The sequence below is a fragment of the Leiobunum rupestre genome, chromosome 10 (genome assembly GCF_980474605.1).
Source record: "Leiobunum rupestre chromosome 10, qqLeiRupe1.1.hap1, whole genome shotgun sequence".
NCBI classification, from domain to species: Eukaryota; Metazoa; Arthropoda; class Arachnida; order Opiliones; family Sclerosomatidae; genus Leiobunum; species Leiobunum rupestre.
Window position 1 is genome coordinate 13,273,740 of NC_143393.1, and position 24,000 is coordinate 13,297,739.

Here is a 24,000-nt window from a genome sequence, read left to right on the forward strand (position 1 = left end):
CGCACCTAAAGCGAGAATCATACCCCTAGACCAACGGAGCATGTTAATTTGCTATCAATATGTGAATATGTAGCCTAAGACGTTGAAAAATTCTCCATAAAACTGGTTTGTAGAAAGATCTTCCGCGGGGTCCGTCCGGGATTTGAACCCGGGACCTCTCGCACCCAAAGCGAGAATCATACCCCTAGACCAACGGACCGTGTTAATTTGCTATCAATATGTGAATATGTAGCCTAAGACGTTGAAAAATTCTCCATAAAACTGATTGGTAGAAAGATTTTCCGCGGGGTCCGTCCGGGATTTGAACCCGGGACCTCTCGCACCCAAAGCGAGAACCATACCCCTAGACCAACGGACCGTGTTACTATGTTCTCAATATGTGAATATGTCGCCTAACCCGTTGAAGTCTTCTCCAAAAAACTGATTGGTAGAAAGATTTTCCGTGGGGTCCGTCCGGGATTTGAACCCGGGACCTCTCGCACCCTAAGCGAGAATAATACCCCTAGACCAACGGACCATGTTACGTTTTTCATAATATGTGAATATCTTGAATAACCCGTTGAAGTCTTTTCCATAAAACTGAATGGTAGAAAGATTTTAAGCGGGGTCCGTCCGGGACTTGAACCCGGGACCAATCGCGTCCAAAGCGAGAATCATACCCCTAGACCAACGGACCATGTTAGTTTGCTCTCAATATGTGATTATGTAGCCTAACCCATTGAAGCCTCCTCCATAAATCTGATTGGTAGAAAGATTTTCAGCGGGGTCCGTCCGGGATTAGAACCAGGGACCTCTCGCACCCAAAGCGAGAACCATACCCCTAGACCTACGGACCATGTTCCCCTGTAGCATTAGGGTGTCGGTCAAGAGTCGGGTATGGGTCTAAAAGTCGTTTTCAGGTCGACGACCGTATGCCGACTCAAATTGTTCAATTTTTTCAAACCCTAAAAATTACAAATTTCCATTTTGAGACTTTATAAAGTCGGCAAGTCGACTTTAATCGTACTAAACACTAAAGTCGGCCGACCTTTGGATTGAGGGTCGAAATGTCGTAGGGGTAAAATGGTCGGCCGACTACAAAACGTCGACTCTTTACCGCCAATTAATAGATCTAAGAACCGACTCCGAAACGACGTCGGGCCGACTTTATGTTAATGCTTATTTCCGACCCAAAACTGATCTCATTATTAGATTTTCGAATACAAATAAGTTTGAAGAAAAATTAAAAGTGAATAAAAAATTCATCATCATCAAATAGTCAGAAAATAATTAAAATATCCCCTTTTCCTAAATAAATATGGTCGGTTTCATAAAGTTAATGTCGAATCCAATAATTAAATGTAAGGTCTATTTTAAGTTGGATAATGGTCGGCATACCAACCATAAATAGTCCCAAAAAAGCATTTACGGTTTTAGTGTCGAAAAACGTTTCGACGTTTTTAGGTCGGCATTTGGTCGTCGACTGGCGTGTTCAATGGCTCAACTTGCATACGATAGCAGACGCTGGTAAAAATTTTCCCCGCGCTTCAGAGTGCTACTAGTGGCGCCTCTAACGGCTGGTCAAAGGCTTCTCCCGTGTTTCGAAAGTGTTAACAGGTTTTTTGTATGGAAACGCCTGTCTAGTAAGCGAAGTATATACAGTCTTTGCTCTAAACCGACTTCATGTGTTACAAGGGTTTGCGATTTACGATATTATTTCAAAATATAAATTCCTGATTTTTATTGATATTGATTAATTATACTCTAAATAGATTAAAAAATTTTAAATGTATTAATAAATAGGCCTTTTGATACGAGCACAAACGTTTTTCAAACGCTTCATAGTTTAAAAAATTCAAAAGCACGCGCCAGTTGATACTTTCGCAGCGCCATCTCCGGACTAGCAGCATGTTAGAAGTTTATTGGCGAACTCGCTTGAGATGAGAGGTGTAATTGGCCGGGAGTAGTGGCTCACTCCTGTAATCCCAGGCGTCCGGGAGGCAGAGTTTGTGGATGGCCGTGTGAGGACGACCACTAATCCCCCAACGGGTGGTTGTCATACTTCCGCCACGGGTGTCCCAACCCTATCCCCAAGTATCCCCCCGTTGGCGTGGCCGTAACACATATCTCGCACCTGATTAATCAAATGGACGAGCGGACTGTATTGTCCCACCCGTTACAATGGCTCATAACGAGCAAAAAAAAGAGGTGTAATTGTTGACTTGTGCGCTTAATTTTCTATTAAAAATTAATGGAAAAATCATTGAAATCTTGAGATATACATTAAATCGAAACTAACAAAGTAAGTTTTTCAATAATATATCAATATAAATAATATCTATATCAATTAATTATAGCTTTGTGATCAATGTTTTGCATGAGCGGTTAGGCCTTGGCAATTACAAGGTCATGTGTTTTATAAATAACATATAAAATAGACTACAACATTAAAAGATAATGACCTTTGTTAAAAGTATTTGAATTGTGATTGTTTTTATGTATTAAAATCTATAAGCTTAATTAAAATGTTTCTTTTCTATATCACTACTATATTAATTCTATGTACTTCGCCAAAAGATTTGCAGTCTTGTATATTGTTTGGATTAGTTCTATTAATATAAATAGCTCATTTTTGCTTACAAAATAATTGAAAATTATTATCGATTCAATCTCAGCTAAATTACTGTTAAGGCATCAAATTGGTATTAAGTGGGAGTTCCGAAGTGCGATTTCATTTAATGTCGGCACAACGTCGTTTCCGAGTCGGAAATATGCCTTTGTGAAGTCGGCCCATAGTCATTTCTGAGTCGGCCCATAGTCATTTCTGAGTCGGCCCATAGTCATTTCTGAGTCGCCCCATAGTCATTTCTGAGTCGGCCCATAGTCATTTCTGAGTCGGCCCATAGTCATTTCTGAGTCGGCCCATAGTCATTTTTGAGTCGGTCCATAGTCCTTTCTGAGTCGAATTTTTTTGTCGATCGACGGTCGGCCGACTACTTTTCTACTAGGACATTTCGACCTTTCAGAGTGGGGTGGCCCGACAGTAGGCCGACCTTTCTGTTTTAAGACACTAGCCGACGTCGGCCCGACTCTAAAATGCTACAGGGGTTAGTTTGCTTTTAATATGTGAATATGTAGCCTTACCCGTTGAAGCCTCCTCCATAAATCTGATTGGTAGAATGATTTTCGGCGGGGTCCGTCAGGGATTTGAACCAGGGACCTCTCGCACCCAAAGCGAGAACCATACCCCTAGACCAACGGACCATGTTAGTTTGCTCTTAATATGTGAATATGTAGCCTTACCCGTTGAAGCCTCCTCCATAAAACTGGTTTGTAGAAAGATTTTCCGCGGGGTCCGTCCGGGATTTGAACCCGTAACCTCTCGCACACAAAGCGAGAATCATACCCCTAGACCAACGGACCGTGTTGCGTTTTTCATAATATGTGAATATCTTGAATAACCCGTTGAAGTCTCCTCCATAAAACTGATTCGTAGAAAGATTTTCCGCGGGGTCCGTCCGGGATTTGAACCCAGGACCTCTCGCACCCGAAGCGAGAATCATACCCCGAGACCAACGGACCATGTTGCTTTGCTCTCAATATGTGAATATGTAGCCTAACCCGTTGAAGTCTTCTCCATAAAACTGATTGGTAGAAAGATTTTCCGCGGGAATCGACCGGGATTTGAACCCGTAACCTCTCGCACCCAAAGCGAGAATCATACCCCTAGACCAACGGACCATGTTACGTTTTTCATAATATGTGAATATCTTGAATAACCCGTTGAAGTCTTTTCCATAAAACTGATTCGTAGAAAGATTTTCCGCGGGGTCCGTCCGGGATTTGAACCCAGGACCTCTCGCACCCGAAGCGAGAATCATACCCCGAGACCAACGGACCATGTTGCTTTGCTCTCAATATGTGAATATGTAGCCTAACCCGTTGAAGTCTTCTCCATAAAACTAATTGGTAGAAAGATTTTCCGCGGGAATCGACCGGGATTTGAACCCGTAACCTCTCGCACCCAAAGCGAGAATCATACCCCTAGACCAACGGACCGTGTTACTTTGCTCTCAATATGTGAATATGTAGCCTAACCCGTTGAAGTCTTCTCCATAAAACTGATTGGTAGAAAGATTTTCCGTGGGGTCCGTCCGGGATTTGAACCCGGGACCTCTCGCACCCTAAGCGAGAATCATACCCCTAGACCAACGGACCATGTTACAGTTTTCATAATATGTGAATATCTTTAATAACGCGTTGAAGTCTCCTCCATAAAACTGATTGGTAGAAAGATTTTCCGCGAGGCCCGTCTGGGGTTTGAACCCGGGACCTCCCGCAACTAAAGCGAGAACCATACCCCTAGACCAACGGACCATGTTGGTTTGCTCTCTATGTGTGAATATGTAGCCTAACCCGTTGAAGTTCCTTTCATAAATCTGATTGGTAGAAAGATTTTCCGCGGGATCCATCCGGGATTTGAACCCGGGACCTCTCGCACCCAAAGCGAGAATCATACCCTAGACCAACGGACCATGTTACGTTTTTCATAATATGTGAGTATCTTGAATAGCCCGTTGAAGTCTCCTCCATAAAACTGAATGGTAGAAAGATTTTAAGCGGGGTCCGTCCGGGACTTGAACCTGGGACCACTCGCGTCCAAAGCGAGAATCATACCCCTAGACCAACGGACCAAGTTACTTTGCTCTCAATATGTGAATATGTAGCCTAACCCGTTGAAGTCTTCTCCATAAAACTGATTGGTTAAAAGATTTCCCGCGGGGTCCGTCCGGGATTTGAACCCGAGACCTCTCGCACCCAAAGCGAGAATCATACCCCTAGACCAACGGACCGTGTTACTATGCTCTCAATATGTGAATATGTAGCCTAACCCGTTGAAGTCTTCTCCATAAAACTGATTGGTAGAAAAAGTTTCGGCGGGGTCCGTCCGGGATTTGAACCAGGGACCTCTCGCACCCAAAGCGAGAATTAAACCCCTAGACCAACGGACCGTGTTACTTAGCTCTCAATATGTGAATATGTAGCCCAATCCGTTGAAGCCTCCTCCATAAACCTGATTGTTAGAAAGATTTCCCGCGGGGTCCGTCCGGGATTTGAACCCGGGACCTCTCGCACCCAAAGCGAGAATCATACCCCTAGACCAACGGACCGTGTTACTATGCTCTCAATATGTGAATATGTAGCCTAACCCGTTGAAGTTCCTTTCATAAATCTGATTGGTAGAAAGATTTTCCGCGGGATCCATCCGGGATTTGAACCCGGGACCTCTCGCACCCAAAGCGAGAATCATACCCTAGACCAACGGACCATGTTACGTTTTTCATAATATGTGAGTATCTTGAATAGCCCGTTGAAGTCTCCTCCATAAAACTGAATGGTAGAAAGATTTTAAGCGGGGTCCGTCCGGGACTTGAACCTGGGACCACTCGCGTCCAAAGCGAGAATCATACCCCTAGACCAACGGACCAAGTTACTTTGCTCTCAATATGTGAATATGTAGCCTAACCCGTTGAAGTCTTCTCCATAAAACTGATTGGTTAAAAGATTTCCCGCGGGGTCCGTCCGGGATTTGAACCCGAGACCTCTCGCACCCAAAGCGAGAATCATACCCCTAGACCAACGGACCGTGTTACTATGCTCTCAATATGTGAATATGTAGCCTAACCCGTTGAAGTCTTCTCCATAAAACTGATTGGTAGAAAAAGTTTCGGCGGGGTCCGTCCGGGATTTGAACCAGGGACCTCTCGCACCCAAAGCGAGAATTAAACCCCTAGACCAACGGACCGTGTTACTTAGCTCTCAATATGTGAATATGTAGCCCAATCCGTTGAAGCCTCCTCCATAAACCTGATTGTTAGAAAGATTTCCCGCGGGGTCCGTCCGGGATTTGAACCCGGGACCTCTCGCACCCAAAGCGAGAATCATACCCCTAGACCAACGGACCGTGTTACTATGCTCTCAATATGTGAATATGTAGCCTAACCCGTTGAAGTCTTCTCCATAAAACTGATTGGTAGAAAGATTTTCCGCGGGATCCATCCGGGATTTGAACCCGGGACCTCTCGCACTCTAAGCGAGAATCATACCCCTAGACCAACCGACCGTGTTAATTTTCTCTCAATATGTGAATATGTAGCCTAACCCGATGAAGTCTTCTCCATAAAACTGATTGGTAGAAAGATTTTCTGCGGGGTCCGTCCGGGATTTGAACCCGGGACCTCTCGCACCCAAAGCGAGAACCATACCCCTAGACCAACGGACCGTGTTGCTATGTTCTCAATATGTGAATATGTAGCCTAACCCGTTGAAGTCTTCTCCAAAAAACTGATTGGTAGAAAGATTTTCCGTGGGGTCCGTCCGGGATTTGAACCCGGGTACTCTCGCACCCTAAGCGAGAAATAATACCCCTAGACCACCGGACCATGTTACGTTTTTCATAATATGTGAATATCTTGAATAACCCGTTGAAGTCTTTTCCATAAAACTGAATGGTAGAAAGATTTTAAGCGGGGTCCGTCCGGGACTTGAACCCGGGACCACTCGCGTCCAAAGCGAGAATCATACCCCTAGACCAACGGACCATGTTAGTTTGCTCTCAATATGTGATTATGTAGCCTAACCCATTGAAGCCTCCTCCATAAATCTGATTGGTAGAAAGATTTTCGGTGGGGTCCGTCCGGGATTAGAACCAGGGACCTCTCGCACCCAAAGCGAGAACCATACCCCTAGACCTACGGACCATGTTAGTTTGCTTTTAATATGTGAATATGTAGCCTTATCCGTTGAAGCCTCCTCCATAAATCTGATTGGTAGAATGATTTTCGGCGGGGTCCGTCAGGGATTTGAACCAGGGACCTCTCGCACCCAAAGCGAGAATCATACCCCTAGACCTACGGACCATGTTAGTTTGCTTTTAATATGTGAATATGTAGCCTTACCCGTTGAAGCCTCCTCCATAAATCTGATTGGTAGAATGATTTTCGGCGGGGTCCGTCAGGGATTTGAAAGAGGGACCTCTCGCACCCAAAGCGAGAACCATACCCCTAGAGCAACGGACCATGTTAGTTTGCTCTTAATATGTGAATATGTAGCCTAACCCGTTGAAGCCTCCTCCATAAATCTGATTGGTAAAAAGATCTTCGGCGGGGTCCGTCCGGGATTTGAACCAGGGACCTCTAGCACCCAAAGCGAGAATCATACCCCTAGACCAACGAACCATGTTACTTTGCTCTCAATATGTGAATATGTAGCCTAACCCGTTGAAGTCTTATTCATAAAACTTATTGGTAGAAAGATTTTCGGCGGGGTCCGTCCGGGATTTGAACCAGGGACCTCTTGCACCCAAAGCGAGAATCATACCCCTAGACCAACGAACCATGTTACTTTGCTCTCAATATGTGAATATGTAGCCTAACCCGTTGAAGTCTTATCGATAAAACTTATTGGTAGAAAGATTTTCCGCGGGGTCCGTCCGGGATTTGAACCCGGGACCTCTCGCACCCTAAGCGAGAATCATACCCCTAGACCAACAGACCATGTTACGTTTTTCATAATATGTGAATATCTTGAATAACCCGTTGAAGTCTTTTCCATAAAACTGAATGGTAGAAAGATTTTAAGCGGGGTCCGTCCGGGACTTGAACCCGGGACAATCGCGTCCAAAGCGAGAATCATACCCCGAGACCAACGGACCATGTTGCTTTGCGCTCAATATGTGAATATGTAGCCTAACCCGTTGAAGTCTTCTCCATAAAACTGATTGGTAGAAAGATTTTCCGCGGGAATCGTCAGGGATTTGAACCCGTAACCTCTCGCACCCAAAGCGAGAATCATACCCCTAGACCAACGGACCGTGTTGCTTTTTTCATAATATGTGAATATCTTGAATAACCCGTTGAAGTCTCCTCCATAAAACTGATTCGTAGAAAGATTTTCCGCGGGGTCCGTCCGGGATTTGAACACGTAACCTCTCGCACCCAAAGCGAGAATCATACCCCTAGACCAACGGACCGTGTTACTTTACTCTCAATATGTGAATATGTAGCCTAACCCGTTGAAGTCTTCTCCATAAAACTGATTGGTAGAAAGATTTTCCGTGGGGTCCGTCCGGGATTTGAACCCGGGACCTCTCGCACCCTAAGCGAGAATCATACCCCTAGACCAACGGACCATGCTACGTTTTTCATAATATGTGAATATCTTGAATAACCCGTTGAAGTCTTTTCCATAAAACTGAATGGTAGAAAGATTTTAAGCGGGGTCCGTCCGGGACTTGAACCCGGGACCACTCGCGTCCAAAGCGAGAATCATACCCCTAGACCAACGGACCATGTTAGTTTGCTCTCAATATGTGATTATGTAGCCTAACCCATTGAAGCCTCCTCCATAAATCTGATTGGTAGAAAGATTTTCGGCGGGGTCCGTCCGGGATTAGAACCAGGTACCTCTCGCACCCAAAGTGAGAACCATACCCCTAGAGCAACGGACCATGTTAGTTTGCTCTTAATATGTGAATATGTAGCCTAACCCGTTGAAGCCTCCTCCATAAATCTGATTGGTAAAAAGATCTTCGGCGGGGTCCGTCCGGGATTTGAACCAGGGACCTCTAGCACCCAAAGCGAGAATCATACCCCTAGACCAACGAACCATGTTACTTTGCTCTCAATATGTGAATATGTAGCCTAACCCGTTGAAGCCTCCTCCATAAATCTGATTGGTAGAAAGATTTTCGGCGGGGTCCGTCCAGGATTTGAACCAGGGACCTCTTGCACCCAAAGCGAGATTCATACCCCTAGACCAACGAACCATGTTACTTTGCTCTCAATATGTGAATATGTAGCCTAACCCGTTGAAGTCTTATCGATAAAACTTATTGGTAGAAAGATTTTCCGCGGGGTCCGTCCGGGATTTGAACCCGGGACCTCTCGCACCCAAAGCGAGAATCATACCCCTAGACCAACGGACGATGTTACTTTGTTCTAAATATGTGAATATGTAGCCACAAACGTTGAAAACTTCTCCATAAAACTGGTTTGTAGAAAGATCTTCCGCGGGGTCCAACCGGGATTTGAACCCGGGACCTCTCGCACCCTAAGTGAGAATCATACCCCTAGACCAACGGACCATGTTACTTTGCTCTCAATATGTGAATATGTAGCCTAACCCGTTGAAGACTCCTCCAAAAATCTGATTGTTAGAAAGATTTTCCGAGGGGTCCGTCCGGGATTTGTACCAGGGACCTTTCGCACCCAATACGAGAATCATACCCCTAGTCCAACGGACCTTGTTTCATTTTTCACAATATGTGAATATCTTGAATAACTCGTTGAAGTCCCCTTCATAAAACTGATTGGTAGAAAGATTTTCCGCGGGGTCCGTCCGGGATTTAAACCCGGGACCTCTCGCACCCGAAGCGAGAATCATACCCCTAGACCAACGGACCATATTAGTTTGCTCTCAATATATGAATATGTAGCCTAACCCGTTGAAGCCTCCTCCATAAATCTGATTGGTAAAAAGATTTTCGGCGGGGTCCGTCTGGGATTTGAACCAGGAACCTCTAGCACCCAAAGCGAGAATCATACCCCTAGACCAACGGACCATGTTACGTTTTTCACAATATGTGAATATTTTGAATAACCAGTTGAAGTCTCCTCCATAAATCTGATTGTTAGAAAGATTTTCCGCGGGGTCCGTCCGGGATTCGAACGCGGGACCTCTCTCACCCAAAGCGAGAATCATACCCCTAGACCAACGGACCACGTTACCTTTTTCACAATATGTGAATATCTTGAATAACCCGTTGAAGTCTCCTCCATAAAACTGATCGGTAGAGAGATTTTCCGCGGGGTCCGTCCGGGATTTGAACCCGGGACCTCTCGCACCCAAAGCGAGAATCATACCCCTAGACCAACGGACCATGTTACGTTTTTCACAATATGTGAATATTTTGAATAACCAGTTGAAGTCTCCTCCATAAATCTGATTGTTAGAAAGATTTTCCGCGGGGTCCGTCCGGGATTCGAACGCGGGACCTCTCTCACCCAAAGCGAGAATCATACCCCTAGACCAACGGACCATGTTACCTTTTTCACAATATGTGAATATCTTGAATAACCCGTTGAAGTCTCCTCCATAAAACTGATCGGTAGAAAGATTTTCCGCGGGGTCCGTCCGGGATTTGAACCCGGGACCTCTCGCACCCAAAGCGAGAATCATACCCCTAGACCAACGGACCATGTTACTTTGCTCTCAATATGTGAATTTCCCGTTGAAGTCTCCTCCATAAAACTGATTCGTAGAAAGATTTTCCGCGGGGTCCGTCCGGGATTTAAAATCGGGACCACTCGCACCCAAAGCGAGAATCATACCCCTAGACCAACGGACCATGTTACGTTTTTCACAATATGTGAATATTTTGAATAACCAGTTGAAGTCTCCTCCATAAATCTGATTGTTAGAAAGATTTTCCGCGGGGTCCGTCCGGGATTCGAACGCGGGACCTCTCTCACCCAAAGCGAGAATCATACCCCTAGACCAACGGACCATGTTACCTTTTTCACAATATGTGAATATCTTGAATAACCCGTTGAAGTCTCCTCCATAAAACTGATCGTTAGAAAGATTTTCCGCGGGGTCCGTCCGGGATTTGAACCCGGGACCTCTCGCACCCAAAGCGAGAATCATACCCCTAGACCAACGGACCATGTTACGTTTTTCACAATATGTGAATATTTTGAATAACCAGTTGAAGTCTCCTCCATAAATCTGATTGTTAGAAAGATTTTCCGCGGGGTCCGTCCGGGATTCGAACGCGGGACCTCTCGCACCCAAAGCGAGAATCCTACCCCTAGACCAACGGACCATGTTACTTCGCTCTCAAAATGTGAATATCTTGAATAACCCGTTGAAGTCTCCTTATAAACCTGATTGGTAGAAAGATTTTCCGCGGCGTCCGTCCGGGATTTGAACCCGGGACCTCTCGCACCCAAAGCGAGAATCATACCCCTAGACCAACGGACCATGTTACCTTTTTCACAATATGTGAATATCTTGAATAACCCGTTGAAGTCTCCTCCATAAAACTGATCGGTAGAAAGATTTTCCGCGAGGTCCGTCCGGGATTTGAACCCGGGACCTCTCGCACCCAAAGCGAGAATCATACCCCTAGACCAACGGACCATGTTACCTTTTTCACAATATGTGAATATCTTGAATAACCCGTTGAAGTCTCCTCCATAAAACTGATCGGTAGAAAGATTTTCCGCGGGGTCCGTCCGGGATTTGAACTCGGGACCTCTCGCACCCAAAGCGAGAATCATACCCCTAGACCAACGGACCATGTTAATTTGCTCTCAATATGTGAATATCTTGAATAACCCGTTGAAGTCCCCTCCATAAATCTGATCGGTAGAAAGATTTTCCGCGGGGTCCGTCTAGGATTTGAACCCGGGACCTCTCCCACCCAAAGCGATAATCATACCCCAGACCAACGGACCATGTTAGTTTGGTCTCAATATGTGAATATGTAGCCTAACCCGTTGAAGACTCCTCCATAAATCTATTTGTTAGAAAGATTTTCCGAGGGGTCCGTCCGGGATTTGAACGCGAGACCTCTCGCACCCAAAGCGAGAATCATACCCCGAGACCAACGGACCACGTTTCTTTACTCTCAATGTGTGAATATCCCGTTGAAGTCTCCTCCATAAAACTGATTCATAGAAAGATTTTCCACGGGGTCCGTCCGGGATTTGAACCCGGAACCTCTCGCACCGAAAGCGAGAATCATACCCCTAGACCAACGGACCATGTTGCCTTTTTCACAATATGTGAATATCTTGAATAACCCGTTGAAGTCTCCTCCATAAAACTGATCGGTAGAAAGATTTTCCGCGGTGTTCGTCCGGGATTTGAACCCGGGACCTCTCGCACCCGAAGCGATAATCATACGCCTAGACCAACGGACCATGTAACTTTGCTCTCAATATGTGAATATGAAGCCTAACCCGTTGAAGACTCCTCCATAAAAACTGATTGGTAGAAAGATTTTCCGCGGTGTTCGTCCGGGATTTGAACCCGGGACCTCTCGCACCCGAAGCGATAATCATACGCCTAGACCAACGGACCATGTAACTTTGCTCTCAATATGTGAATATGAAGCCTAACCCGTTGAAGACTCCTCCATAAAACTGATTCGTAGAAAGATTTTCCGCGGGGTCCGTCCGGGATTTTAACCCGGGACCTCTCGCACCCGAACCAATAATCATACCCCTAGACCAACGGACCATGTTACTTTGCGGTCAATATGTGAATATTTAGTTGAAGTCTCCTCCATAAAACTGATTCGTAGAAAGATTTTCCGCGGGGTCCGTCCGGGATTTTAACCCGGGACCTCTCGCACCCAAAGCGAGAATCATACCCCGAGACCAACGGACCACGTTACTTTGCCCTCAATATGTAAATATCCCGTTGAAGTCTCCTTCATAAAACTGATTCGTAGGAAGATTTTCCGCGGGGTTCGTCCGGGATTTGAACTTGGGACCTCTCGCACCCAAAGCGAGAATCATACCCTTAGACCAACGGACCATGTTGTTTTGCTCTCAATATGTGAATATGTAGCCTAACCCGTTGAAAGATTCTCCATAAAATTGGTTTGTAGAAAGATTTTCCGTGGGGTTCGTCAGGGATTTGAACCCGGGACCTCTCGCACCCGAAGCGATAATCATACCCCTAAACCAACGGACCATGTTACTTTGCGGTCAATATGTGAATATGTAGCCACAAACGTTGAAAACTTCTCCATAAAACTGGTTCGTAGAAAGATTTTCAGCTGGGTCCGTCCGGGATTTGAACCCGGGACCTCTCGCACCCTAAGCGAGAATCATACCCCTAGACCAACGGACCATATTACTTTGCTCTCAATATGTGAATATCTTGAATAACCCGTTGAAGTCCCCTCCATAAATCTGATCGGTAGAAAGATTTTCCGCGGGGTCCGTCCGGGTTTTGAACCCTGGATCTCTCGCACCCAAAGCGAGAATCATACCCCTAGACCAACGGACCACGTTACTTTGCTCTCAATATGTGAATATGTAGCCTAACCCGTTGAAAACTTCTCCATAAAACTGGTTTGAAGAAAGATCTTCCGCGGGGTCCGTCCGGGATTTGAACCCGGGACCTCTCGCACCCGAGGCGAGAATCATACCCCTAGACCAACGGACCAGGTAACTTTGCTCTCAATATGTGAATATGAAGCCTAACCCGTTGAAGACTCCTCCATAAAAACTGATTCGTAGAAAGATTTTCAGCTGGGTTCGTCCGGGATTTGAACCCGGGACCTCTCGCACCCAAAGCGAGAATCATACCCCTAGACCAACGGACCATGTTACGTTTTTCACAATATGTGAATATTTTGAATAACCAGTTGAAGTCTCCTCCATAAATCTGATTGTTAGAAAGATTTTCCGCGGGGTCCGTCCGGGGTTCGAACGCGGGACCTCTCGCACCCAAAGCGAGAATCATACCCCTAGACCAACGGACCATGATACTTTGCTCTCAAAATGTGAATATCTTGAATAACCCGTTGAAGTCTCCTCCATAAACCTGATTGGTAGAAAGATTTTCAGCTGGGTCCGTCCGGGATTTGAACCCGGGACCTCTCGCACCCAAAGCGAGAATTTTTATTTTTTTTTTAATTATATCATTAAAAAAATACACGACGCGTGTATGGTACAAAAAGCGAAATGCAACAAGATAATAGAACAAGAAAAAAATACGAAGTAACATTTGAAAAATCGGTCGCGAAAAAGAACATCGATAAAGAAAGAACAACGAGTAGATAATATTGATTAAACAATAGTGAGAAATAAAAAATTAAGCAACGTATCAAACACTATTAGGCAGTACATGTTGTAGAAAGAATTCATGAACAAAAATAGGCTTAATTAGATATTAAACAGCAGTAAAGACGATTAAGAAGAAATAAATTAACGAAAAAAAAACTCCTTATTGAAAATGAGAAGCAAAGGCTTAGAACCGACAGAACACAGAAAAGGCCGCAAAACATTAAGAAAATCCAACACCATTAATCTGTAACTTATACTTTGAAACCGTAATCATCCGGGATCACAAAGTCCTTATACAGAGGACTGGTAACAGGCTGACCCTGATACCGACACGCCCGAGCAAAAAATTCGTTCTCTGAAGATGGCGGCCAAGCAACCTCCTTAGGCCACCACTCAGGCCGGCGATGACCCTTGAAAGGGTACAGACGCATAGCAACGGGAACCCTTTGAACTTTCGTAGCAGAGCCAGAAGAAGAAGACAGCTTCTTACCGACATCGCCATCGCTTGACGACAGCGAATGCTTAGCACTCCGACGCGGATCAGACTTGACACCGGCATCGACGATGGAAGATTCACCGCTACCGGCCCGGACCGGAGAACCTTGAGGAATAGCGACTGAGGCAGGATCGACGACCATCGCTTCACCGTCACCACCACCGCCAGACGCCGCTTCTAAATCACGGGATGCCATCCGGGGCCATAAAGGACACTCCCGAACAACATGTCCCTGCTTCTGGCACTTAAAGCACTTGAAATCAGGACAATGGCGATAAATATGGTCAGGAGAATAACACTTATTACATATTTTCAACTGAGAATCATGTCGGACAGCGTAAAACTTCTCTCGACCAACAGCATCGGCAACTCGTAAGCGATATGGTAATGATGACAGATTCTCAGGTAAGGTAACACGAACGGTACGAAGTCCGCAATAGAATGATGCCTTTTTATGCCACACAAGCGGACCCTTGATTTCACAGCCAAGCGACGTTAATTTGGATAAAACGGCTTCATCAGTCACAAACTCCGGTAAGTCCGAAAAGGCGACAGTCACAGTCTTCGCAGAAACGCTTGAAATTTCATATATCTCACCATCAATATCCAAGCCCGAATCTATAACGCCCTCGACATCGGCCAAAGTCTTCAAGGTAAGAATGTAACCTCCCTCATCACAGACAACTAAAGCAGAAGCACAATCGAGACCAAAGTTCGCAATCACCGCCGTAGACACAACTTCAAAACTTGGTAGATTTCGTTTAAAATCAATAAAAACCGATCTCTTGAATGCGTCCATCCTGGGTAGAAACACCCAGGAGGGATTACCAAATTAATAAATTAACAACTATTGAATTAAATGCACGAATAATAACCGAAATAAAAATAAATTGGCAAAAAACCCCGCTTAGGCTTAGCGCGACGAAAACACGGAGTGCAAAATCGAACGACCTGCACTCTCCAAAAGCTCGAACGCAACTCCCCCCAGCGAGAATCATACCCCTAGACCAACGGACCATGTTACTTTGCTCTCAATATGTGAATATGTAGCCTAACACGTTGAAAACTTCTCCATAAAACTGGTTTGTAGAAAGATCTTCCGCGGGGTCCGTCCGGGATTTGAACCCGGGACCTCTCGCACCCAAAGCGAGAATCATACCCCTAGACCAACGGACCATATTACTTTGCTCTCAATATGTGAATATCGTGAATAACCCGTTGAAAACTTCTCCATAAAACTGGTTTGTAGAAAGATCTTCAGCTGGGTTAGTCCGGGATTTGAACCCGGGACCTCTCGCACCCAAAGAGAGAATCATACCCCTAGACCAACGGACCATATTACTTTGCTCTCAATATGTGAATATCTTGAATAACCCGTTGAAGTCCCCTCCATAAATCTTATCGGTAGAAAGATTTTCCGCGGGGTCCGTCTAGGATTTGAACCCGGGACCTCTCACACCCAAAGCGAGAATCATACCCTAGACCAACGGACCATGTAACTTTGCTCTCAATATGTGAATATGAAGCCTAACCCGTTGAAGACTCCTCCATAAAAACTGATTGGTAGAAAGATTTTCAGCTGGGTCCGTCCGGAATTTGAACTTGGGACCTCTCACACCTAAAGCGAGAATCATACCCTTAGACCAACGGACCATGTTGTTTTGATCTCAATATGTGAATATGTAGCCTAACCCGTTGAGAACTTCTCCATAAAACTGGTTTGAAGAAAGATCTTCCGCGGGGTCCGTCCGGGATTTGAACCCGGGACCTCTCGCACCCAAAGCGAGAATCATACCCCTAGAGCAACGGACCACATTACTTTGCTCTCAATATGTGAATATCTTGAATAACCCGTTGAAAACTTCTCCATAAAACTGGTTTGTAGAAAGATCTTCCGCGTAATCCGTCCGGGATTTGAACCCGGGACCTCTCGCACCCGAAGCGAGAATCATACCCCTAGACCAACGGACCATGTAACTTTGCTCTCAATATGTGAATATGAAGCCTAACCCGTTGAAGACTCCTCCATAAAAACTGATTGGTAGAAAGATTTTCAGCTGGGTCCGTCCGGGATTTGAACCCGGGACCTCTCGCACCCAAAGCGAGAATCATACCCCTAGACCAACGGACCATATTACTTTGCTCTCAATATGTGAATATCTTGAATAACCCGTTGAAAACTTCTCCATAAAACTGGTTTGTAGAAAGATCTTCCGCGGGGTCCGTCCGGGATTTGAAACCGAGACTTCTTGCACCCGAAGCGAGAATCATACCCCTAGACCACCGGACCATGTCAGTTTTTCACAATATGTGAATATCTTGAATAACCCGTTGAAGTCTCCTCCATAAAACTGCTTCGTAGAAAGATTTTCCGCGGGGTCCGTCCGGGGTTTGAACCCGGGACCTCTCGCTCCCAAAGCGAGAATCATACCCCTAGACCAACGGACCATGTTACTTTGCTCTCAATATGTGAATATGTAGCCTAACACGTTGAAAACTTCTCCATAAAACTGGTTTGTAGAAAGATCTTCCGCGGGGTCCGTCCGGGATTTGAACCCGGGACCTCTCGCACCCAAAGCGAGAATCATACCCCTAGACCAACGGACCATGTTAATTTGCTCTCAATATGTGAATATGTAGCCTAACACGTTGAAAACCTCTCCATAAAACTGGTTTGTAGAAAGATCTTCCGCGGGGTTCGTCCGGGATTAGAAACCGGGACTTCTTGCACCCGAAGCGAGAATCATACCCCTAGACCAACGGACCATGTAACTTTCCTCTCAATATGTGAATATGAAGCCTAGCCCGTTGAAGACTCCTCCATAAAAACTGATTGGTAGAAAGATTTTCAGCTGGGTCCGTCCGGGATTTTAACCCGGGACCTCTCGCACCCAAAGCGAGAATCATACCCCGAGACCAACGGACCATGTTACTTTGCTCTCAATATTTGAATATGAAGCCTAACCCGTTGAAGTCTCCTCCATAAAACTGATTGGTAGAAAGATTTTCCGCGGGGTCCGTCCGGGATTTGAACCCGGGACCTCTCGCACCCTAAGCGAGAATCATACCCCTAGACCAACGCACCATGTTAGGTTTTCACAATATGTGAATATTTTGAATAACCCGTTGAAGTCTCCTCCATAAATCTGATTGTTAGAAAGATTTTCCGAGGGGTCCGTCCGGGATTTGAACGCGGGACCTCTCGCAATCAAAGCGATAATCATACCCCTAGTACAACGGACCATGTTACTTTGCTCTCAATATGTGAATATGTAGCCTAACCCGTTGAAGTCTTCTCCATAAAACTGATTGGTTGAAAGATTTTCCGCGGGGTCCGTCCGGGATTTGAACCCGGGACCTCTCGCACCCAAAGCGAGAATCATACCCCTAGACCAACGGAGCATGTTAATTTGCTCTCAATATGTGAATATCTTGAATAACCCGTTGAATTCCCCTCCATAAATCTGTTTGTTAGAAAGATTTTCCGAGGGGTCCGTCCGGGATTTGAACGCGAGACCTCTCGCACCCAAAGCGAGAATCATACCCCGAGACCAACGGACCACGTTACTTTGCTCTCAATATGTGAATATCCCGTTGAAGTCTCCTCCATAAAACTGATTCGTAGAAAGATTTTCCGCGGGGTCCGTCCGGGATTTGAACCCGGGACCTCTCGCACCCAAAGCGAGAATCATACCCCTAGACCAACGGACCATGGTATCTTTTTCACAATATGTGAATATCTTGAATAACTCGTTGAAGTCTCCTCCATAAAACTGATCGGTAGAAAGATTTTCCGCGGGGTCCGTCCGGGATTTAAACCCGGGACCTCTCGCACCCAAAGCGAAAATCATACCCCTAGACCAACGGACCATGTTACTTTGCTCTCAAAATGTGAATATCTTGAATAACCCGTTGAAGTCTCCTCTATAAACCTGATTGGTAGAAAGATTTTCCGCGGGGTCCGTCCGGGATTTGAACCAGAAACCTCTCGCACCCAAAGCGAGAATCATACCCCTAGACCAACGGACCATATTTCTTTGCTCTCAATATGTGAATATGTAGCCTAACCCGTTGAAAACTTCTCAATAAAACTGGTTTGTAGAAAGATCTTCCGCGGGGACCGTCCGGGATTTGAAACCGGGGCTCCTTGCACCCGAAGCGAGAATCATACCCCTAGACCAACGGACCATGTTACTTTGCTCTCAAAATGTGAATATCATGAATAACCCGTTGAAGTCTCCTCCATAAACCTGATTGATAGAAAGATTTTCCGCGGGGTCCGTCCGAGATTTGAACCCGGGACCTCTCGCACCCAAAGTGAGAATCATACCCTAGACCAACGGACCATGTTAGCTTGCTCTCAATATGTGAATATGTAGCCTAACCCGTTGAAGACTCCTCCATAAATCTGATTGTTAGAAAGATTTTCCGAGGGGTCCGTCCGGGATTTGAACGCGAGACCTCTCGCACTTAAAGCGAGAATCATACCCCTAGACCAACGGACCATGTTACTTTGCTCTCAAAATGTGAATATCTTGAATAACCCGTTGAAGTCTCCTCTATAAACCTGATTGGTAGAAAGATTTTCCGCGGGGTCCGTCCGGGATTTGAACCAGAAACCTCTCGCACCCAAAGCGAGAATCATACCCCTAGACCAACGGACCATATTTCTTTGCTCTCAATATGTGAATATGTAGCCTAATTCGTTGAAAACTTCTCAATAAAACTGGTTTGTAGAAAGATCTTCCGCGGGGACCGTCCGGGATTTGAAACCGGGGCTCCTTGCACCCGAAGCGAGAATCATACCCCTAGACCAACGGACCATGTTACTTTGCTCTCAAAATGTGAATATCATGAATAACCCGTTGAAGTCTCCTCCATAAACCTGATTGGTAGAAAGATTTTCCGCGGGGTCCGTCCGAGATTTGAACCCGGGACCTCTCGCACCCAAAGTGAGAATCATACCCTAGACCAACGGACCATGTTAGCTTGCTCTCAATATGTGAATATGTAGCCTAACCCGTTGAAGACTCCTCCATAAATCTGATTGTTAGAAAGATTTTCCGAGGGGTCCGTCCGGGATTTGAATGCGAGACCTCTCGCACTTAAAGCGAGAATCATACCCCTAGACCAACGGACCATGTTACTTTGCTCTCAATATGTGAATATCCCGTTGAAGTCTCCTCCATAAAACTGATTCGTAGAAAGATTTTCCGCTTGGTCCGTGCGGGATTTTAACCCGGGACCTCTCGCACTCAAAGCGAGAATCATACCCCTAGACCAACGGACCATGTTACTTTGCTCTCAATATGTGAATATGTAGCCTAACCCGTTGAAGTCTTCTCCATAAAACTGATTGGTTGAAAGATTTTCCGCGGGGTCCGTCTAGGATTTGAACCCGGGACCTCTCGCACCCAAAGCGAGAATCATACCCTAGACCAACGGACCATGTTAGTTTGCTCTCAATATGTGAATATATAGCCTAGCCCGTTGAAGACTCCTCCATAAATATGTTTGTTAGAAAGATTTTCCGTGGGGTCCGTCCGGGATTCGAACGCGGGACCTCTCGCACCCAAAGCGAGAATCATACCCCTAGACCAACGGACCTTGTTACTTTGCTCTCAATATGTGAATATGTAACCTAAACCGTTGAAAACTTCTCCATAAAACTGGTTTGTAGAAAGATTTTCCGTGGGGTCCGTCCGGGATTTGAACCCGGGGCCTCTCGCACCCGAAGCGATAATCATACCCCTAGACCAACGGACCATGTAACTTTGCTCTCAATATGTGAATATGAAGCCTAACCCGTTGAAGACTCCTCCATAAAAACTGATTGGTAGAAAGATTTTCAGCTGGGTCCGTCCGGGATTTGAACCCGGGAACTCTCGCACCCAAAGCGAGAATCATACCCCTAGACCAACGGACCATATTACTTAGCTCTCAATATGTGAATATCTTGAATAACCCGTTGAAGTCTCCTCCATAAACCTGATTGGTAGAAAGATTTACCGCGGGGTCCGTCCGGGATTTGAACCCGGGGCCTCTCGCACCCGAAGCGATAATCATACCCCTAGACCAACGGACCATGTAACTTTGCTCTCAATATGTGAATATGAAGCCTAACCCGTTGAAGACTCCTCCATAAAAACTGATTGGTAGAAAGATTTTCAGCTGGGTCCGTCCGGGATTTGCACCCGGGACCTCTCGCACCCGAAGCGAGAATCATACCCCTAGACCAACGGACCATATTACTTTGCTCCCAATATGTGAATATCTTGAATAACCCGTTGAAGTCTCCTCCATAGATCTGATTGTTAGAAAGATTTTCCGCGGGGTCCGTCCGGGATTCGAACGCGGGACCTCTCGCACCCAAAGCGAGAATCATACCCCTAGACCAACGGACCATGTTACTTTGCTCTCAAAATGTGAATATCTTGAATAACCCGTTGAAGTCTCCTCTATAAACCTGATTGGTAGAAAGATTTTCCGCGGGGTCCGTCCGGGATTTGAACCCGGGACCTCTCGCACCCAAAGCGAGAATCATACCCCTAGACCAACGGACCATATTACTTTGCTCTCAATATGTGAATATCTTGAATAACCCGTTGAATTCCCCTCCATAAATCTAATCGGTAGAAAGATTTTCCGCGGGGTCCGTCTAGGATTTGAACCCAGGACCTCTCGCACCCAAAGTGAGAATCATACCCTATTCCAACGGACCATTTTCGTTTGCTCTCAATATGTGAATATGAAGCCTAACCCGTTGAAGACTCCTCCATAAATCTGATTGTTAGAAAGACTTTCCGAGGGGGCCGTCCGGGATTTGAACGCGAGACCTCTCGCACCCAAAGCGAGAATCATACCCCTAGACCAACGGACCATGTTACTTTGCTCTCAATATGTGAATATCCCGTTGAAGTCTCCTCCATAAAACTGATTCGTAGAAAGATTTTCCGCGGGGTCCGTCCGGGATTTGAACCCGGGACCTCTCGCACCCAAAGCGAGAATCATACCCCTAGACCAACGGACCATGGAACCTTTTTCACAATATGTGAATATCTTGAATAACTCGTTGAAGTCTCCTCCATAAACCTGATCGGTAGAAAGATTTTCCGCGGGGTCCGTCCGGGATTTGAACCCGGGACCTCTCGCATCCAAAGCGAGAATCATACCCCGAGACCAACGGATCATGTTTCTCTGCTCTCAATATGTGAATATGTAGCCTAACCCGTTGAAAACTTATCCATAAAACTGGTTTGTAGAAAGATCTTCAGCGGGGTCCGTCCGGGATTTGAAACCGGGACTCCTTGCACCAGCAGCGAGAATCATACCCCTAGACCTACGGACCATGTTACGTTTTTCACAATATGTGAATATTTTGAATAACCAGTTGAAGTCTCCTCCATAAATCTGATTGTTAGAAAGATTTTCCGCGGGGTCCGTCCGGGATTCGAACGAGGGACCTCTCGCACCCAAAGCGGGAATCATACCCCTAGACCAACGGACCATGTTACTTTGCTCTCAAAATGTGAATATCTTGAATAACCCGTTGAAGTCTCCTCCATAAACCTGATTGGTAGAAAGATTTTCCGCGGGGTCCGTCCGAGATTTGAACCCGGGACCTCTCGCACCCAAAGTGAGAATCATACCCTAGACCAACGGACCATGTTAGCTTGCTCTCAATATGTGAATATGTAGCCTAACCCGTTGAAGACTCCTCCATAAATCTGATTGTTAGAAAGATTTTCCGAGGGGTCCGTCCGGGATTTGAACGCGAGACCTCTCGCCACCAAAGCGAGAATCATACCCCTAGACCAACGGACCATGTTACTTTGCTCTCAATATGTGAATATCCCGTTGAAGTCTCCTCCATAAAACTGATTCGTAGAAAGATTTTCCGCGGGGTCCGTGCGGGATTTTAACCCGGGACCTCTCGCACTCAAAGCGATAATCATACCCCTAGACCAACGGACCATGTTACTTTGCGGTCAATATATGAATATGTAGCCACAAACGTTTAAAACTTCTCCATAAAACTGGTTCGTAGAAAGATTTTCCGCTGGGTTCGTCCGGGATTTGAACTTGGGACCTCTCGCACCCAAAGCGAAAATCATACCCCTAGACCAACGGACCATGTTGTTTTGCTCTCAATATGTGAATATGTAGCCTAAACCGTTGAAGTCTTCTCCATAAAACTGATTGGTTGAAAGATTTTCCGCGGGGTCCGTCCGGGATTTGCACGCGAGACCTCTCGCACCCAAAGCGAGAATCATACCCTAGACCAACGGACCATGTTAGTTTGCTCTCGATATTTGAATATATAGCCTAACCCGTTGAAGACTCCTCCATAAATCTGTTTGTTAGAAAGATTTTCCGAGGGGTCCGTCCGTGATTTGAACGCGAGACCTCTCGCACCCAAAGCGAGAATCATACCCCGAGACCAACGGACCACGTTACTTTGCTCTCAATATGTGAATATCCCGTTGAAGTCTCCTCCATAAAACTGATTCGTAGAAAGATTTTCCGCGGGGTCCGTCCGGGATTTGAACCCGGGACCTCTCGCACCCAAAGCGAGAATCATACCCCTAGACCAACGGACCATGGTACCTTTTTCACAATATGTGAATATCTCGAATAACCCGTTGAAGTCTCCTCCATAAAACTGATCGGTAGAAAGATTTTCCGCGGGGTCCGTCCGGGATTTAAACCCGGGACCTCTCGCACCCAGAGCGAGAATCATACCCCGAGACCAACGGACCACGTTACTTTGCTCTCAATATGTGAATATCCCGTTGAAGTCTCCTCCATAAAACTGATTCGTAGAAAGATTTTCCGCGGGGTCCATCCGGGATTTAAACCCGGGACCTCTCGCACCCAAAGCGAAAATCATACCCCTAGTCCAACGGACCATGTTACTTTGCTCTCAATATGTGAATATGTAGCCTAAACCGTTGAAAAATTCTCCATAAAACTGGTTTGTAGAAAGATTTTCCGTGGGGTCCGTCCGGGATTTGAACGCGAGACCTCTCGCACCCAAAGCGAGAATCATACCCATAGACCAACGGACCATGGTACCTTTTTCACAATATGTGAATATCTCGAATAACCCGTTGAAGTCTCCTCCATAAAACTGATCGGTAGAAAGATTTTCCGCGGGGTCCGTCCGGGATTTAAACCCGGGACCTCTCGCACCCAGAGCGAGAATCATACCCCTAGACCAACGGACCATATTACTTTGCTCTCAATATGTGAATATCTTGAATAACCCATTGAAGTCCCCTCCATAAATCTGATCGGCAGAAAGATTTTCCGCGGGGTCCGTCCGGGATTTGAACCTGGGACCTCTCGCACCCAAAAAGAGAATCATACCCCTAGACCAACGGACCATGTTACTTTGCTCTCAATATGTGAATATGTAGCCTAACCCGTTGAAAACTTCTCCATAAAACTGGTTTGAAGAAAGATCTTAGGCGGGGTCCGTCCGGGATTTGAAACCGGGACCTCTCGCACCCGAAGCGAGAATCATACCCCTAGACCAACGGACCATGTAACTTTGCTCTCAATATGTGAATATGAAGCCTAACCCGTTGAAGACTCCTCCATAAAAACTGATTGGTAGAAAGATTTTCAGCTGGGTCCGTCCGGGATTTGAACCCGGGA

At 45.9% G+C, this 24,000-nt stretch overlaps 45 non-coding genes across 45 annotated transcripts; all 45 read right to left on the reverse strand.

Moving 5' to 3' along the window:
* Window positions 1-127: 127 nt before the first annotated feature.
* Window positions 128-199, reverse strand: TRNAP-UGG (transfer RNA proline (anticodon UGG)). The gene has a single exon. It is a non-coding gene; the product is annotated as a tRNA-Pro (tRNA).
* An 87-nt stretch (window positions 200-286) lies between these two features.
* TRNAP-UGG (transfer RNA proline (anticodon UGG)) lies at window positions 287-358 on the reverse strand. Its single transcript has one exon. It is a non-coding gene; the product is annotated as a tRNA-Pro (tRNA).
* Window positions 359-445: 87 nt separating this feature from the next.
* TRNAP-AGG (transfer RNA proline (anticodon AGG)) lies at window positions 446-517 on the reverse strand. Its single transcript has one exon. It is a non-coding gene; the product is annotated as a tRNA-Pro (tRNA).
* A 2,813-nt stretch (window positions 518-3,330) lies between these two features.
* On the reverse strand, window positions 3,331-3,402 carry TRNAT-UGU (transfer RNA threonine (anticodon UGU)). The gene has a single exon. It is a non-coding gene; the product is annotated as a tRNA-Thr (tRNA).
* An 87-nt stretch (window positions 3,403-3,489) lies between these two features.
* Window positions 3,490-3,561, reverse strand: TRNAP-CGG (transfer RNA proline (anticodon CGG)). The gene has a single exon. It is a non-coding gene; the product is annotated as a tRNA-Pro (tRNA).
* A 246-nt stretch (window positions 3,562-3,807) lies between these two features.
* TRNAP-CGG (transfer RNA proline (anticodon CGG)) lies at window positions 3,808-3,879 on the reverse strand. The gene has a single exon. It is a non-coding gene; the product is annotated as a tRNA-Pro (tRNA).
* A 246-nt stretch (window positions 3,880-4,125) lies between these two features.
* TRNAP-AGG (transfer RNA proline (anticodon AGG)) lies at window positions 4,126-4,197 on the reverse strand. Its single transcript has one exon. It is a non-coding gene; the product is annotated as a tRNA-Pro (tRNA).
* Window positions 4,198-4,760: 563 nt separating this feature from the next.
* On the reverse strand, window positions 4,761-4,832 carry TRNAP-UGG (transfer RNA proline (anticodon UGG)). The gene has a single exon. It is a non-coding gene; the product is annotated as a tRNA-Pro (tRNA).
* Window positions 4,833-5,078: 246 nt separating this feature from the next.
* On the reverse strand, window positions 5,079-5,150 carry TRNAP-UGG (transfer RNA proline (anticodon UGG)). The gene has a single exon. It is a non-coding gene; the product is annotated as a tRNA-Pro (tRNA).
* Window positions 5,151-5,554: 404 nt separating this feature from the next.
* On the reverse strand, window positions 5,555-5,626 carry TRNAP-UGG (transfer RNA proline (anticodon UGG)). Its single transcript has one exon. It is a non-coding gene; the product is annotated as a tRNA-Pro (tRNA).
* Window positions 5,627-5,872: 246 nt separating this feature from the next.
* On the reverse strand, window positions 5,873-5,944 carry TRNAP-UGG (transfer RNA proline (anticodon UGG)). The gene has a single exon. It is a non-coding gene; the product is annotated as a tRNA-Pro (tRNA).
* A 246-nt stretch (window positions 5,945-6,190) lies between these two features.
* Window positions 6,191-6,262, reverse strand: TRNAP-UGG (transfer RNA proline (anticodon UGG)). The gene has a single exon. It is a non-coding gene; the product is annotated as a tRNA-Pro (tRNA).
* Window positions 6,263-6,509: 247 nt separating this feature from the next.
* TRNAP-UGG (transfer RNA proline (anticodon UGG)) lies at window positions 6,510-6,581 on the reverse strand. The gene has a single exon. It is a non-coding gene; the product is annotated as a tRNA-Pro (tRNA).
* Window positions 6,582-7,463: 882 nt separating this feature from the next.
* TRNAP-AGG (transfer RNA proline (anticodon AGG)) lies at window positions 7,464-7,535 on the reverse strand. The gene has a single exon. It is a non-coding gene; the product is annotated as a tRNA-Pro (tRNA).
* A 563-nt stretch (window positions 7,536-8,098) lies between these two features.
* On the reverse strand, window positions 8,099-8,170 carry TRNAP-AGG (transfer RNA proline (anticodon AGG)). The gene has a single exon. It is a non-coding gene; the product is annotated as a tRNA-Pro (tRNA).
* An 87-nt stretch (window positions 8,171-8,257) lies between these two features.
* TRNAP-UGG (transfer RNA proline (anticodon UGG)) lies at window positions 8,258-8,329 on the reverse strand. The gene has a single exon. It is a non-coding gene; the product is annotated as a tRNA-Pro (tRNA).
* Window positions 8,330-9,370: 1,041 nt separating this feature from the next.
* Window positions 9,371-9,442, reverse strand: TRNAP-CGG (transfer RNA proline (anticodon CGG)). The gene has a single exon. It is a non-coding gene; the product is annotated as a tRNA-Pro (tRNA).
* A 405-nt stretch (window positions 9,443-9,847) lies between these two features.
* TRNAP-UGG (transfer RNA proline (anticodon UGG)) lies at window positions 9,848-9,919 on the reverse strand. The gene has a single exon. It is a non-coding gene; the product is annotated as a tRNA-Pro (tRNA).
* A 246-nt stretch (window positions 9,920-10,165) lies between these two features.
* TRNAP-UGG (transfer RNA proline (anticodon UGG)) lies at window positions 10,166-10,237 on the reverse strand. The gene has a single exon. It is a non-coding gene; the product is annotated as a tRNA-Pro (tRNA).
* Window positions 10,238-10,633: 396 nt separating this feature from the next.
* TRNAP-UGG (transfer RNA proline (anticodon UGG)) lies at window positions 10,634-10,705 on the reverse strand. The gene has a single exon. It is a non-coding gene; the product is annotated as a tRNA-Pro (tRNA).
* Window positions 10,706-10,948: 243 nt separating this feature from the next.
* On the reverse strand, window positions 10,949-11,022 carry TRNAP-UGG (transfer RNA proline (anticodon UGG)). Its single transcript has one exon. It is a non-coding gene; the product is annotated as a tRNA-Pro (tRNA).
* Window positions 11,023-11,109: 87 nt separating this feature from the next.
* Window positions 11,110-11,181, reverse strand: TRNAP-UGG (transfer RNA proline (anticodon UGG)). Its single transcript has one exon. It is a non-coding gene; the product is annotated as a tRNA-Pro (tRNA).
* An 87-nt stretch (window positions 11,182-11,268) lies between these two features.
* On the reverse strand, window positions 11,269-11,340 carry TRNAP-UGG (transfer RNA proline (anticodon UGG)). The gene has a single exon. It is a non-coding gene; the product is annotated as a tRNA-Pro (tRNA).
* Window positions 11,341-11,735: 395 nt separating this feature from the next.
* TRNAR-UCG (transfer RNA arginine (anticodon UCG)) lies at window positions 11,736-11,807 on the reverse strand. The gene has a single exon. It is a non-coding gene; the product is annotated as a tRNA-Arg (tRNA).
* Window positions 11,808-12,831: 1,024 nt separating this feature from the next.
* On the reverse strand, window positions 12,832-12,903 carry TRNAP-AGG (transfer RNA proline (anticodon AGG)). The gene has a single exon. It is a non-coding gene; the product is annotated as a tRNA-Pro (tRNA).
* Window positions 12,904-13,149: 246 nt separating this feature from the next.
* On the reverse strand, window positions 13,150-13,221 carry TRNAP-CGG (transfer RNA proline (anticodon CGG)). Its single transcript has one exon. It is a non-coding gene; the product is annotated as a tRNA-Pro (tRNA).
* An 88-nt stretch (window positions 13,222-13,309) lies between these two features.
* TRNAP-UGG (transfer RNA proline (anticodon UGG)) lies at window positions 13,310-13,381 on the reverse strand. Its single transcript has one exon. It is a non-coding gene; the product is annotated as a tRNA-Pro (tRNA).
* Window positions 13,382-15,444: 2,063 nt separating this feature from the next.
* Window positions 15,445-15,516, reverse strand: TRNAP-UGG (transfer RNA proline (anticodon UGG)). The gene has a single exon. It is a non-coding gene; the product is annotated as a tRNA-Pro (tRNA).
* A 564-nt stretch (window positions 15,517-16,080) lies between these two features.
* TRNAP-UGG (transfer RNA proline (anticodon UGG)) lies at window positions 16,081-16,152 on the reverse strand. The gene has a single exon. It is a non-coding gene; the product is annotated as a tRNA-Pro (tRNA).
* Window positions 16,153-16,239: 87 nt separating this feature from the next.
* TRNAP-CGG (transfer RNA proline (anticodon CGG)) lies at window positions 16,240-16,311 on the reverse strand. Its single transcript has one exon. It is a non-coding gene; the product is annotated as a tRNA-Pro (tRNA).
* An 88-nt stretch (window positions 16,312-16,399) lies between these two features.
* Window positions 16,400-16,471, reverse strand: TRNAP-UGG (transfer RNA proline (anticodon UGG)). The gene has a single exon. It is a non-coding gene; the product is annotated as a tRNA-Pro (tRNA).
* A 245-nt stretch (window positions 16,472-16,716) lies between these two features.
* TRNAP-UGG (transfer RNA proline (anticodon UGG)) lies at window positions 16,717-16,788 on the reverse strand. Its single transcript has one exon. It is a non-coding gene; the product is annotated as a tRNA-Pro (tRNA).
* An 87-nt stretch (window positions 16,789-16,875) lies between these two features.
* TRNAP-UGG (transfer RNA proline (anticodon UGG)) lies at window positions 16,876-16,947 on the reverse strand. The gene has a single exon. It is a non-coding gene; the product is annotated as a tRNA-Pro (tRNA).
* Window positions 16,948-17,353: 406 nt separating this feature from the next.
* On the reverse strand, window positions 17,354-17,425 carry TRNAP-AGG (transfer RNA proline (anticodon AGG)). The gene has a single exon. It is a non-coding gene; the product is annotated as a tRNA-Pro (tRNA).
* Window positions 17,426-17,666: 241 nt separating this feature from the next.
* Window positions 17,667-17,742, reverse strand: TRNAP-UGG (transfer RNA proline (anticodon UGG)). Its single transcript has one exon. It is a non-coding gene; the product is annotated as a tRNA-Pro (tRNA).
* A 237-nt stretch (window positions 17,743-17,979) lies between these two features.
* On the reverse strand, window positions 17,980-18,051 carry TRNAP-UGG (transfer RNA proline (anticodon UGG)). The gene has a single exon. It is a non-coding gene; the product is annotated as a tRNA-Pro (tRNA).
* Window positions 18,052-18,138: 87 nt separating this feature from the next.
* Window positions 18,139-18,210, reverse strand: TRNAP-UGG (transfer RNA proline (anticodon UGG)). The gene has a single exon. It is a non-coding gene; the product is annotated as a tRNA-Pro (tRNA).
* A 1,824-nt stretch (window positions 18,211-20,034) lies between these two features.
* Window positions 20,035-20,106, reverse strand: TRNAP-CGG (transfer RNA proline (anticodon CGG)). The gene has a single exon. It is a non-coding gene; the product is annotated as a tRNA-Pro (tRNA).
* Window positions 20,107-20,194: 88 nt separating this feature from the next.
* Window positions 20,195-20,266, reverse strand: TRNAP-UGG (transfer RNA proline (anticodon UGG)). Its single transcript has one exon. It is a non-coding gene; the product is annotated as a tRNA-Pro (tRNA).
* An 87-nt stretch (window positions 20,267-20,353) lies between these two features.
* TRNAP-CGG (transfer RNA proline (anticodon CGG)) lies at window positions 20,354-20,425 on the reverse strand. The gene has a single exon. It is a non-coding gene; the product is annotated as a tRNA-Pro (tRNA).
* An 88-nt stretch (window positions 20,426-20,513) lies between these two features.
* Window positions 20,514-20,585, reverse strand: TRNAP-CGG (transfer RNA proline (anticodon CGG)). Its single transcript has one exon. It is a non-coding gene; the product is annotated as a tRNA-Pro (tRNA).
* Window positions 20,586-20,831: 246 nt separating this feature from the next.
* On the reverse strand, window positions 20,832-20,903 carry TRNAP-UGG (transfer RNA proline (anticodon UGG)). Its single transcript has one exon. It is a non-coding gene; the product is annotated as a tRNA-Pro (tRNA).
* Window positions 20,904-21,298: 395 nt separating this feature from the next.
* On the reverse strand, window positions 21,299-21,370 carry TRNAP-UGG (transfer RNA proline (anticodon UGG)). Its single transcript has one exon. It is a non-coding gene; the product is annotated as a tRNA-Pro (tRNA).
* A 1,498-nt stretch (window positions 21,371-22,868) lies between these two features.
* Window positions 22,869-22,940, reverse strand: TRNAP-UGG (transfer RNA proline (anticodon UGG)). Its single transcript has one exon. It is a non-coding gene; the product is annotated as a tRNA-Pro (tRNA).
* Window positions 22,941-23,813: 873 nt separating this feature from the next.
* Window positions 23,814-23,885, reverse strand: TRNAP-CGG (transfer RNA proline (anticodon CGG)). The gene has a single exon. It is a non-coding gene; the product is annotated as a tRNA-Pro (tRNA).
* Window positions 23,886-24,000: the final 115 nt, after the last annotated feature.